The following is a 12,657-nucleotide window of genomic DNA, read 5'->3' as shown; positions in this document are numbered from 1 at the left end:
AACGCTCTATGACATTTAGGCATACCGTTCAACCACCTTTCGTTTTCGTTTGGATATGGCCTGCTTTCTTCTATACATTCTTTTACTTTGACATTGGTTTAATGCTCCTCTATTATTCTCAGAAAAAAAATTGACGCCCAGGATCTTTTTGTCATAAGGTACTTTAAAAAGCTGATGTGATTGATTAATAGGTTTAATCATACATAACTTTAACGGGTAATAAAATTCGTTAGCCCTTCCACTTCGATAAGGTTGTTGACCAGCGAAACTGAAACGTGCGGCAATAACGTAATATGAAACACACTTGTGCTAGCTGAGCAATGTTGGCGTAAAGCCGTTACACATTGAGTCTACGCTGATCCAACTGAAACGTGGGGACAGTAGCCCTCAAATCAATTGGCCTGCAACGCACTATTGGCGGGCGCTGAGAGTTCGCGTTTTAGTGTTTCGTGAATGCGTTCTGACTTTTTACACGAATGTCGTTTTTCCGGGTTCCACCTAAAATCGGTCCCGTGTACGTACGTCATGCAATCATCATCACGCAACTCCGTGAGATGGCGATATTTTGCCGTTTTCTGCCTAACTAATGGTTCGTAAAGTAGGCATAGACAGATTAGAAAGGTTTGCTGTATTGAAGGAATGGTGCTTTTCATGACGTGTATTCGGTACAATGAGGATATTTAGGTATCATTTCTTTTATCACTGAGTAATTGCGTAGAAAACAGGACCGGTCACCTCGTCGCGTTTAAGGGGAGTAAAGATGATAGTGCTCGGAAAAGTCGCATGCAAGAGGTATAACTCGGCGTCCGCAGGCAACAGCGTTCCTGGCGCGTTGATGGTGCTTTTTCGAAGGTGATTCCCGACAACCATCACAGCTTGGTCGTGCCGTGGTGGCTCACATTTCAGCATGTGTATGGGCGCACGCCCGCTGGATGGTGCCGGAGCGCTAACAACAGAGTTTCGCCACATACGCACTTACCTCCACGTCGGATATACCTATGACACCTGGTAGCCTCCGGGGGCTGTTTACGTTGCGCAGCAGCACAGGCCTCGCGTGCTTGCTATTGATGTCGGTGTCATTGCTTCGCCCTTCGAGCAAAACTGTAATTAATAAAAGACTCTACATTTATGGACCTTTATATGTGAATGCATACGGCAGGCATTGGCAAATCCTGACTGGGAGCTTACCATTGTCGTTGAGAAGAAAAGTGTACAATCATCGCATTTATGGGGCAGCAACTTGGAGGTTAACAAATAAGCTCGAGAACTAGTTAAGAACCCCACAAACAGCGATCGAACGAAACATGCTAGGCCTAACGTTAAGAGAAAGGAAGAGAGTGGTGTGGATGAGAGAGCAAATGGGGATAGCCGATATTCTAATTGACATTAAGGGGGGAAAATGGAGCTGGGCAGGCCATGTAGTGCGTAGGATGGATAACCGGTGGACCATTAGAGTTGCAGAATGAATACCAACAGAAGCGAAGCGCAGTCGAGGACAGCAGAAAACTAGGTGGGGTGATGAAGTTAGGAAATTTGCAGGCACAAGTTTGTAATCAGCTATTGCAAACAGGAGTAATTGGAGATCGCAGGGAGAGGCCTTCGTCTTGCAGTGGGCATAAATATAGGCTGCTGCGGCTGCAGCTACTTCTGCTGCTGCTGATTACGATGATGATTTGTGAGTGTGCAACGAAGCTGCCTCTGCTTTTCGGAAAACACGTTTCACTTTCGTGTTATGACTGTTCCTCTGAAATAGGGATGGCCAATTTTCGTAATTAATTTTGACTATACTATGGGTCAATGTGTTCTTTCATATGGCTGAAATTGAGGGTGTTGCGCTGTACTTTGTGCGCTTCCCTTCAGCTATGCGCAATCGCTTAATGACTTTTAGTGAAATACTGTTTTTATTTCTGAATTTTTTAGAGTGGACCTAAATTTTCTCCTACTTGAATATGTAGTCGCAAAGAATTAACTGGCATCACCAGTTTGTACTTAACACGTTTGTATAAATGGGAACTAAAACAATAGGCTGGTATGTTCTCAGTGCTTAAACTCAGGGGGGGGGGGGGGGGGCATAGAGGAGCCCGGCCCCCCTTCCATTTTCTGAGGGGCTCGCTCCCCACTTGGTAGGTCAACTGTAACACTGCGGTATCCATTCGACAAGCGCTCGAGGTGATTTTATTATCAGTAGTTCTTTGTGCGGGGCAATTCTAACTCTCCAATTTTTTTATTAAGGATTTAATCGCGATTAATTGGCTGATGTGGCAAGAGAAAAAACAGGGAAACAGGTACTGTTGTACTGCTGCATTCATTACCCCGAGGCACTGCACTTGATGGTTACCATCATTTTTCAACTAAGATTCTTGACACAGCATACTGTGTTATGAGCCACCTGAGCGTGAAGCTACCTGCTCGTGAACTAGTGAAGGTTCACCTTGGTTTCTTTAGGTTACCAGTTAATTTTAATTGCTTTAGTTATGCGTTAGGAATGGTGTGCTATACGATACATGCATGAATTTTATCCACCTTTGTAGGTATGCAGGCGTGAGACCATAAAATATATTGTTGGAGTGCCTGAGGTTGTGAATGAAGCAAGACAACTAATGTTCGGGTTGCAGCTGAACTTTTTTTGCTCTGAGCTCACATATCTTTAGTCCTTTACTTCCCGAGTTATATTTAAAAATACGTTTCCAAGATGCCCATCTTTTTAAGAGCTTGATTGAATCAGCACGTTAAATAAATTCCTAAAGTACACTGAGAGCAATATCTTTATTTGCTGAACACATATAAAATTTGTTTAACTTTAGTTAAGTTGGCTTCACTACAACTACTTCATGTAGGCTTTGACAGCGCCAATAAAGTAACAAAAAATTTCAACGTCCCAAACACAATTTATGTGGCCTTTGAATGTTAATTAAACAGTTGTGCGGTCAACATTTACTCAAGCCCGAGCTTCTTTTCTTATTTTTTTTTTCTTGCCCTGTGTGTTCGGGATTCATTCCACAAGTGGAGAGAATTATATGTTTATGCCACGTGACGTCGAAGCGCGACGCACCTTCAACAGCGCCGCTTGCTCTGTGCGCCCGATCGCGACAGGGCACGCGAGTGAGTCTCGACAAAAGGCATGTAAACAATGTCCTTTACCGATTGGTCGTCTGGGGGCGCTGAAATAGTGGCGCAATCACGTGGTTGTTTTTGTGTCTTACGGGCTTTCTTTAAAGCCAATTACAAGAAGCGCCATCAATGGTACTTAGTTGCAAACACTTCAGTCGACCATTTTTAAACGTGATCTACAACTTTAGTATTGGCCCTTTCTTGGTGAAGCCAATATTGAAAAGGTTAGGCAATTAGTTTATACTAATTAATTGATCTTGCAAAACAAAAAAAAAGCCCCAGACTAGGACACGCGATCCTCAACACCACTGATTTGGTTTGAGCCTACTAGCATGCTCCGTCGCTTTTAAAACATTGGCTACTGAACATGGCAGCAGAACCTGGTTGCTGGGACACCCTGTATATATACCCCCCCTCCACTGGGAGGAGACTTTAAGCCCTGTGTGTTCTGTTAGGCACATTTTCTTGCAACGCAAATACTGTAGGGGTGTATTGCGAAGGGCAGAGGCTGTCAGCCCAATGGCAGTGAATCCACCACTATAGCGCATAAATTACCGCTTTCTGTAACGATGAAACTGATATCTCATGTGACTGTGCACCTGAGTGTTAATGGCAGGAAATGTTCCCGGAAAAGAAAAAGGAGTCGCAGGGGTATGGGAACTGGATTCCCTCCCTATTGGAACGTTGGCGCTAAGCTGACACTTTTCATGCACCCACTGCTATTGAAACTCGCATTCACTTTAGTGTTGCTCGAGATAGACCAGTTCGACTTCCATCGTGTAGTTTCCGTACACCTGATGATAATTGATTGCCACGAATGATGACGCTAAAAATGTTACAGGGCGCTTTAGCTGCAAAGAAAAGAGCGCTAATACTATGGTAGTCACTTTGTGCGTACATGGCCACCCGTAACAAAAGAGGTGCATGTTACGTGTGTATAACTACATCCTTCCATTATGTGACATAAGTTGTGCCTAACAGTAATCACTACTCGCTAAATGTGCCGATAGTGACAACTATTTTATTCCATGTTGCTGTTTAGACGAGAACTTTGTCGGCGCTCCAGAATAACTTCAATTAATCCCAAGAAGACAACAGCGATACATTTACACTTTCCTCTACATCATTTGTGTATCATACGGTCGATAGGAGCATATATGCGAATAGCATGATGTCACGTTGTAGTAACGGTGAAGAACACAAAAGCAAAAGTGTCGCTCACGAAACGAACTCTTTATATGGCGAACTGGGTCCCACAAAAGCAAGTGACAACTTAAGCACAACGATAGTGGCGAGCGCAGTGGGCGATCGCCGAACATTGACCAGCGGGTCAAGCGCGTCGTCTTTTACACATGACTCGTCGAAGGTTCCAGCGTAATCGCTGGTGCCCGCGTGCTTCCCAGAAAGTGCTACACGATTCGCGTCGCGCATACAATCAGGTCACACAAGGTTCGGTGACAACAGACAACGTGTAGAGCCATCGATAACATTCAAGAGACTTCCGATATATGCGGGCGCGTCCGGGCCGAGTGATAGCGTTTAACATTCATTAGTCGCTGATAAAGCGGTGACCGCAGAAAGATAAACAAGCATGCGTGTCATGCCCCATTCTGGCCTTTTATACCTGTATTGAATTACAGCCTGACCTCAGTTACTCCTTTATTCGTGCTTGATTTTCTGCACTTGTGCATTTTTTCCCTAATCATGCATTATTATTTTTATTTTCATTACTGTTACGCGTGAATGAGTATTTTTTATGTCAAAAGCTTTCATTTTCTTTCATTTCAATAAAGGAATAACATTATCCTGAAATTTAGTGCATGTGTAGGACACACACAAACGTACACGCAATATTTTCTCCATCCGTATTTGTAAATCTCGCTTTGTGATGTGACAACTCGTATTTAATCAACCAACCATTTCTTTTAGCATTTCTTTCTAATTTGCAGCGCAGTGACGGTCATCGAGAATTCCTGATGTTACTAGCATTCTACCTTACAAAAGTAGACCGTTTGAAATCTTTTATCGCTTCGCTCTTTAACGGTGAAATATTTAATTTATTATTTTACTTTTGCTCATAATATATAGTAACAGCGTTGGGTGAATAAATTCGGCACTTTCTCTGACGCCTGACGTACAGCGTAGGGTTCATTTCTAAGAACACAGTGTAATCGTACCATTCGTCTCTACACAAAGGATGTGAGTGCATGAGCTCAAAAGTGAATTTGACAGTGTTCAGCTGCCTAAATTCAAACCGTGTACGCAAGGTATTTCCCAGTGATCTTGCACTACGTGCGATGTTCAATAGCTCTTCAAGAACTGTTCTGCGTGTCCCATATTCGGGGCTGTAAACTTAATTTCTGCGTTTTTAGAGCTATATATATATATATATATATATATATATATATTTCATATTCTCCCGTTATTAGATCGTTCGAAAGAATTAGAAAAATGGGCCAGACGCCTAATGCGTATTTCGATACGCCTGTCAAGGGCAATAAAAATGTCGGCATGAGCATGATATTGATTCAGCAACAAAGGGGAAGTCGCATGCACAAGAAACAATAAAAATACACTTTGAAGGTATAAACTGGCAGGAACCTTCTTTTATAGGACAAGGACGCAAACAACGTTCCAGTATAAGCACGTTTACTTTGTCTTGCAGGCGATCCTTTGCAGTTAACGCCGATGCTGCTTTTACGACGTCTGCTTTAAAGACCTCTTCCGCGCTTTTCTGCGTTCGCTCGCGTCCTTCGCCCGTCCGATTTTCGATGCTTGCCGGCAGGCGAATAGAGAAAGCGGGCTAAAACTTTGTAGATGGCAAGTAGCGCATGCATAAGTGTTTGCTGGCCACTCGCTTGAGTGTGTCCAGTTAACTACAGAAGAGTGTAAATAATTGTCAAAGCTCCAAGTAAATTTGAACGCAGAAGCGGATGCACTCGAGGGAGAATAACGTTCAATGACATCACAAGGACGGGCGCCCGCGGGTGAACATAATCTTAGGTGACGTCTCATTCCAGGCGTCACCGTAGCGCATGTTAGAGCACTTACAAAACAATCCTCAGAGGCAGCAGCTTAGAGTTACTGAGATGAAACTTTGCAGAAAGTGATTAGATGCAGTGGAGAGGCTACTGAGGTCACTACACGTTCTCTAGAGAATTCCTAAAGATTGTAATAAATTTGGAAAGGAAATTTATGAGGGCCCTTGAATTTCATTTTTTATATCCTTGCCGGCCCCCATACCGCCTTACTCTCAGCGGACATTCTTCTTGATCTAAGCCGACCATGAATTCGCATATACGAGTATCTGCTATATTTTTGCATTTCCTTTCTCTTTCACTAAATGAGCATAACATCGAATCACCAATTTTTATGCTGATGCTGCTGTAAGAAACAAAGGTTATCCTGATTTAACTACTCGCTCCGTTCTTATTATGCCCATGGATCACTCGCATTCCACTTAGTGCAAACGTGATTGACCACCCATAAAGGTATTTGCAAAAACGAAGCTATGCGAAAACCAAATTTGCGATTTGGGAGGGCTTCATACACAATCGCCGAGTAATGCCCTCTCTCCATCGTTTGAGGAGAAAGCCGCTAAAGGACCTGCGGTTTCGGACTTTCTGCACTGTAAGTACCTCATCGCTGTGCAGATTTCGCTCAGTGAGTCGTATATCACGGCCTAGGGTACTTGGCCCTCGCGTTATGTAATGTGAAAAACGACACCTCTACGGAGAGAGATAGAGAGAAAGAGAAGCCCTCGCATCGAGGGAAACGCAGGAAACGAGCTCAACTTCAGAAGCCGGCCAAACCTGCCGCTTGTCGCCCCACGTGACCGCGTGACTGCGACAGCGGCGGCCAGTCACGTGGTAACCGGTGAACCCCCGGTGACGGGCTGCTTGTGCAGCGGCGGCTGTCCCCGCTCGAGCGAAGGAGAAACCGGCAATGCGCCCGTGTGCATCATCGGCGCATCCTGTGATGTAAGCCTGATTTATTCGCCGCCTCCTCTTGCATAGAGAAACGGTCAAACTTTGCTTGTGTGCATTTAGCGTGGCTCCAGCCAATTTTGTGATGAAGGAATGAACAGGAATGAGCGCGTCCTCTTCATTCCTTCCCTGTATGTTATCTACGCCGTCAGAAAAGATAGTGCTTTTTGTGTGGGTTATGTCCTGTCACGATGCAGTGCGAGACTCGTTGACTCTCGGCTTAAGTTCGTATATATGTGTGTTTCCGCAGAGGTGCACGTGTGCGGAAGAATATTAAGGCGGACTAAAACGCAAGAAATGGTAAGGACATATCTTGTGCAGCCACATTAGGTTCCTGGGAACGATAAATTCGACTGTATTGTAAAACATCCCTTGCTTTAGTTATTGGGTATAGAGCATCGAAAAACAGCAGAGCACACTGATTTTTTCTAACCGCATTTCTTTTATGGGTCAATAGGAAATACCTGACTTTTATTTTTCACAAAAATATTAAGTCACGTAAACTTCAGTTATCATGCGCGTCAAGGGCAAATAAAATAAAATCGGATGAGAAATTTCTTGCACCCATATGCAGGATAAACACATAAATAAAGGTTAGCCAAACCTAATTATTCCCCGCTGTTACTATGATTTCAGTTGCCCACTTTCTAAAGCACACGTCAATTTTTCTAGCCACTGATTCATTCTTTAAAAGAAGGCATTGTATTAGGTACCCCATGTTTTTCATCACTTTCATATGCCGCAACACCATATGGGCATATTGGTTTTACATAGGATCTCATATGACCGTATGCTATTATTGAATATAGTGGTTATGAAGCGTATGAAACTTGAATAGATGTATATGGTGGATGTCCCTTCCTTTTTTGTTAAGTAATGCCACAATGTTGTTAGTTTATTTATAATACGAGTTTCGACTGCTCGCAAAATTCTGGATAGCTGTGCCAAGCTTTTTCTTGTCATTGTCTGGTTTGGTGTCGCATTTTATTATTTACATCAAGCCTTTTCTGTCACAGACGTTACTTAGGTTGTATTCTATATTGCTATATTTATCTATGATAAATTTTAACGTGCGCAGGTATCATAAAACGGATAAATCTTATAATTAAAAGGCTGCAATAACACGACAATTCTTCAAGAACTTTTGCATTGATCGTAAGCAGCTAGAGTAACATCTGTTAGTTACAAAGCCCTTTGTCTGAAGCTTTGCCCAGCTCCAGTTTACTTCAAATGCACTTTAAAAGGCCCTAATTAAACGTTTTCATATCTCCTCCGTCACCTCTTGTACTTTAGTTGTATGGAAATTGGGAAAGAAAAGAATAAAAAGCTCTGGCTTATAACTGAGCGACATTCTTCGTCTTCCGATAAATAAAATGTTTCTGGAAACGAGTCTCTCTAGTTCCATCTGCAGCAAGTTTTGATCAATAGTCTTGCTCGATATTACAGGACGTTTAGAAAGAAAATGCAGCCTTTATTTGCTCATCGAAAGCGAACCGTGCCTCTGAATGGCCGGAAATGGCTGGTTACGTTCCAATAATTTTATGGGCACTGTTTCATACCACCCTTCAGCATCTGAGTTGAATGAAACTAATGAGCCTTTTGAGGCATGTGCCAAGGCAGTCGTTATAGTGTGGAACGAAAAAAAAAGCAATCAAGTTCGGCAGTGCAAGGAAACAGTTGGTCGCTTCGTTTTTTTTTTCAGTTTTTACGGCTTCCGCCATCGAACGCCAAAGCTTCAAGCAGAGCGTGTTCTTATGCACGCACACGCAGGAAGTTCGTTAGTTCGCCGGCACATTTGTCCTTTACTACATGCTGGGTGTGCAATTGCAGACGTCCGAAGTGCTCAGCCCTTCAAGTAATGCGCATGACTCATGCTACTGACACTCCCCCGCCGGAAGCGTGAGGCCTAAGACTCTTCCGTGCGCCTATGAACATCACATCTACCTCGGGAGATGAGCAAGCATCAGATGCTGCAATGTAAATGCTGACATGTGTTGTTCCATTTAAAGATGCCCCTTGCTTTTTCTATTCATTCGAATGTTTTTGTTGTTGTTTTCTTCGCTGTTCTGTCTTTCAGATGGATTTCTAAAAGGGGCTGTTACTATAGGCACAATAAATAGCAATATCAACGCAGCCTCACCTCCAGGGGCTGCATTGCTTAGTTTCCCGAGAAGCGGCCTGCGTAGGACGGGGGCGAGGGACGTCGAGGTGTAGGTGAACGGAACTGACGGCGTTGCGGCGAGTGCGAGCGGGTAGAGGTGCTTCCCCGAGAGGGAAGGCCGGCATGGTATGGTTCAGAAAGGGGCGACAGAGACCGAGGGTCTCGGTCGAAGCGACGGTCAGCATATGGTCGAGGCGAGGAGTACCAACGGCTACTACGGCAGAGGCGGGAGATGTGACCGACCCGGGAGCAAGCAAAGCATATTGGCCTGTCATCCGGTGTTCGCCACTCAGAGGGGTTCGCCACTCAGACGACTGGCGAGGTGCCGCAGAGGCAATTACAGGAGCGGTAGGGGTGGGACGTGGGCGGACGGCGGACTGGATGTCCATGTTTGCAATTTCTTGGCGGACAACAGCTTGACTGAGCGAGATGGTCATGTTGTCGTGCGTATGGGGACAGTGAGAACTTGGAGCCATAGCCTCAAGTTCGCGATGGAGGACCTGTGTCAAGCTTGGCGTGGCAGGCGGATGTGATGCCGGAGGGTCGTTGCAGGAGGAAGTGGCAGCCGTATTCGGAAGTCGGTCGAAGCGTTGTACGATGCGCTTGCTCTTCGCTTGCTCAAAATTTCGGCATTCCTTTATGATGGATTCAACCGTTGAGCAGTTCCTGCAAAGCAGGATGTTGAACGCATCGTCCGCGATGCCCTTCAAGATGTGTCCAACCCTATCGGCCTCCAGCATGTCCTCGTCCGCTTTACGGCAGAGAGCCAGAACGTCTTGAATATACGCGACGTACGATTCGGTTGGTATCTGGACACGAGACGCTAGCTCTTGCTTGGCCCCCATTTGACGTCCCGCAGGTCTTCCGAAAAGATCGCGCAGCTTTTCCTTGCAGGAGTCCCAGCTTGTAATTTCGGTTTCTTGCGTCTCTAACCATACCTTCGCGGTTCCTCCCAAGTAAAAGATCACGTTGGCCAGCAAAAGTGTGGCATTCCACTTGTTGTGCTTACCGACGCGCTCATACGACGTCAGCCAGTCTTCGACGTCGACCTTGCAAGTGCCAGTGAAGATTCCCGGGTGACGCAGCTGGGTTAGTACCACTTCCGCTGGTGTCGGAGCGGTGGAGGCAGAGTCAGCGTCGGAGGCAGCGTCATAACAGCGGAACCGATATGATGCCCGCTGCGAAGATCTAGGGCTGGCTTGTGGCGAGATTAACCCGCACTTCCACCGTACGTGACAATATGTAGAAGGATGGTGCAGCGTGGAAGTTGGAAGTGATCCATTATAAGCAGCACCCAAACGGACGAGGATGACTCGGGAAGAACACAGGCCGAGTGCCTGTCTATGTACCAGAAGCTTATTCAGAAAAAACGCGCTAATACCTACGTCATAGCCTTGAAATAGATAAAGCAAAATAAAAAAGTAGGTCAGTGTCCAGGCTATGCAAGAATATAGAACCGCTAAATCTCCAAGTACTGCATAGCGTATTTGATTGACAGCTTGATTGCAGATTGCGACAGCATATTGCGACGGTTGGACGGCCCGCTGGCGTCCTTGCACACTCTCATTTACCAAAGTTATGTTTGCATACCTGGTATATGTTACAAACTTTCGATTTTCTGTACACTGGGATGCCCTCGAGTACGCTCAACACAAATTGAGTTTTCTTTTAGACACATTCAAAGTGGGTCAACTATATACACATAGACATATAGACTATATATACATTATATACCATGATGCTATACAAACGAATGCGTGGCCAATGGTGGGATCGAACCTCTGTTTTCCAGCACAACAGCCCAATGCTCTCAGCCTCTCCTTGAAACGGGTGGCGCGCGCGTCATGTGCCAGTTTCTCGCATTCTTCCCTTGTGGCAGAAAGCGCATTGAGACGCTTTGTTAGACTGCACTACCTTCGCGAGTGGCCCACATTTCCTGTTAAATACTTTAAAAATCTCTTAAGACCACACAAACCGTTCGCGCGCTGATTACAATGTACCACTTTATCATATTATAGTATCCCCCTTTAGCGAGATGCAAATTTGCCGCAGGTATCACTCAGAAACAGCAGTTTGTATTTTCGCAACAAATCTATGAATGGCAAGCTTTTTTAGAGACAGGGAGGGGGAAAATTAGACTATATACAATTAAACGTGTGCGCGTAAGAAGTACCTAAGAACAAGAATTATAATATTGACGATATTGTCACGTAGTAGTGACGCTGAAGAAAACAGTCGTAAAACTGTGTACGACGAAACTGGTTGTTTATTGGGCGAACCTGTGCCCACAAAAGCAAGGTACACTCAAAGCACAACGATAGCGGCGAACACAGTCGGCGATCGTCGAAAATCTGATCAGCGGCGAAACGCGTCGGCTTTTATACCTGAGTCATCGAAGGTTCCAGATTAATCCCTGATGCCCGCGTGTCTTCCAGAAAGTTCTAGACAATTCGCGTCGCTCATACAATCAGATTACATGGGCGTCGGTGACCACAGACGACGGATAGAAGCATCGATAACGTCCGAGAAGCTTCCAATGCAGGCGCGTCCTGCGCCGAGCGATAACGTTTAACATTTGTCAGCCAATGTTGAAAGCGGCCACCAGTGAAAGATAAACATGTGTACGTGTCAATACCCTCCCCTTAAAAAGCATCGTCCCGATGCTACAAACAAACACAAAAGCGAAAACAAAACCATGCGTAATAAACAAAATAACAAAAAACAATAACAAAATAACAAAGTACCTAAGTTTGTCAGCGGGCGTAGAAAGGCTTAAGACGCACCACGTGGATGACTTCAGGTCGTGCCCGGCGCCGCTGTGATTGCGAAATGCCGTCTGGCACGACCTCATAGTCCAGTGCGCCAATACGTCGGGTGATCTTATATGGTCCGAAATAGCGACGTAACAGCTTCTCGCTATAAGTCCTCGTCGGCGTATCGGAGTCCAGACCCAAACACGGTCACCGGGCTGGTACTCGACGTAGCGTCGTCGAAGGTTGTAGTGTCGGCTGTCGGTCCTCTGCTGGTTCTTGATGCGCAGTCGGGCGAGCTGTCGACCTTCTTCGGCACGCTGCAAATAAGTGGCAACGTCGAGATTTTCTTCGTCAGCGACGTCTGGTAGCATGGCGTCAAGCGTCGTTGCCGGGTTCCTTCCGTAGACCAAGTTGAACGGCGCCATGTGCGTCGTTTCTTGCACGGCCGTGTTGTATGCGAAGGTCACGTACGGAAGGATGGCATCCCACGTCTTGTGTTCGACGTCGACGTACATTGCCAGCATGTCGGCGATGGTCTTATTTAGGCGCTCGGTGAGGCCATTCGTCTGCGGGTGGTAGGCGGTGGTGCGGCGATGGCTTGTCTGGCTGTACCGCAGGATGGCTTGAGTTAGTTCTGCCGTAAAGG

Source organism: Dermacentor silvarum, chromosome 1, assembly GCF_013339745.2.
Source record: "Dermacentor silvarum isolate Dsil-2018 chromosome 1, BIME_Dsil_1.4, whole genome shotgun sequence".
NCBI lineage: Eukaryota > Metazoa > Arthropoda > Arachnida > Ixodida > Ixodidae > Dermacentor > Dermacentor silvarum.
The sequence above is the reverse complement of the archived record's forward strand: the minus strand, read 5'-3'. Positions refer to the sequence as shown.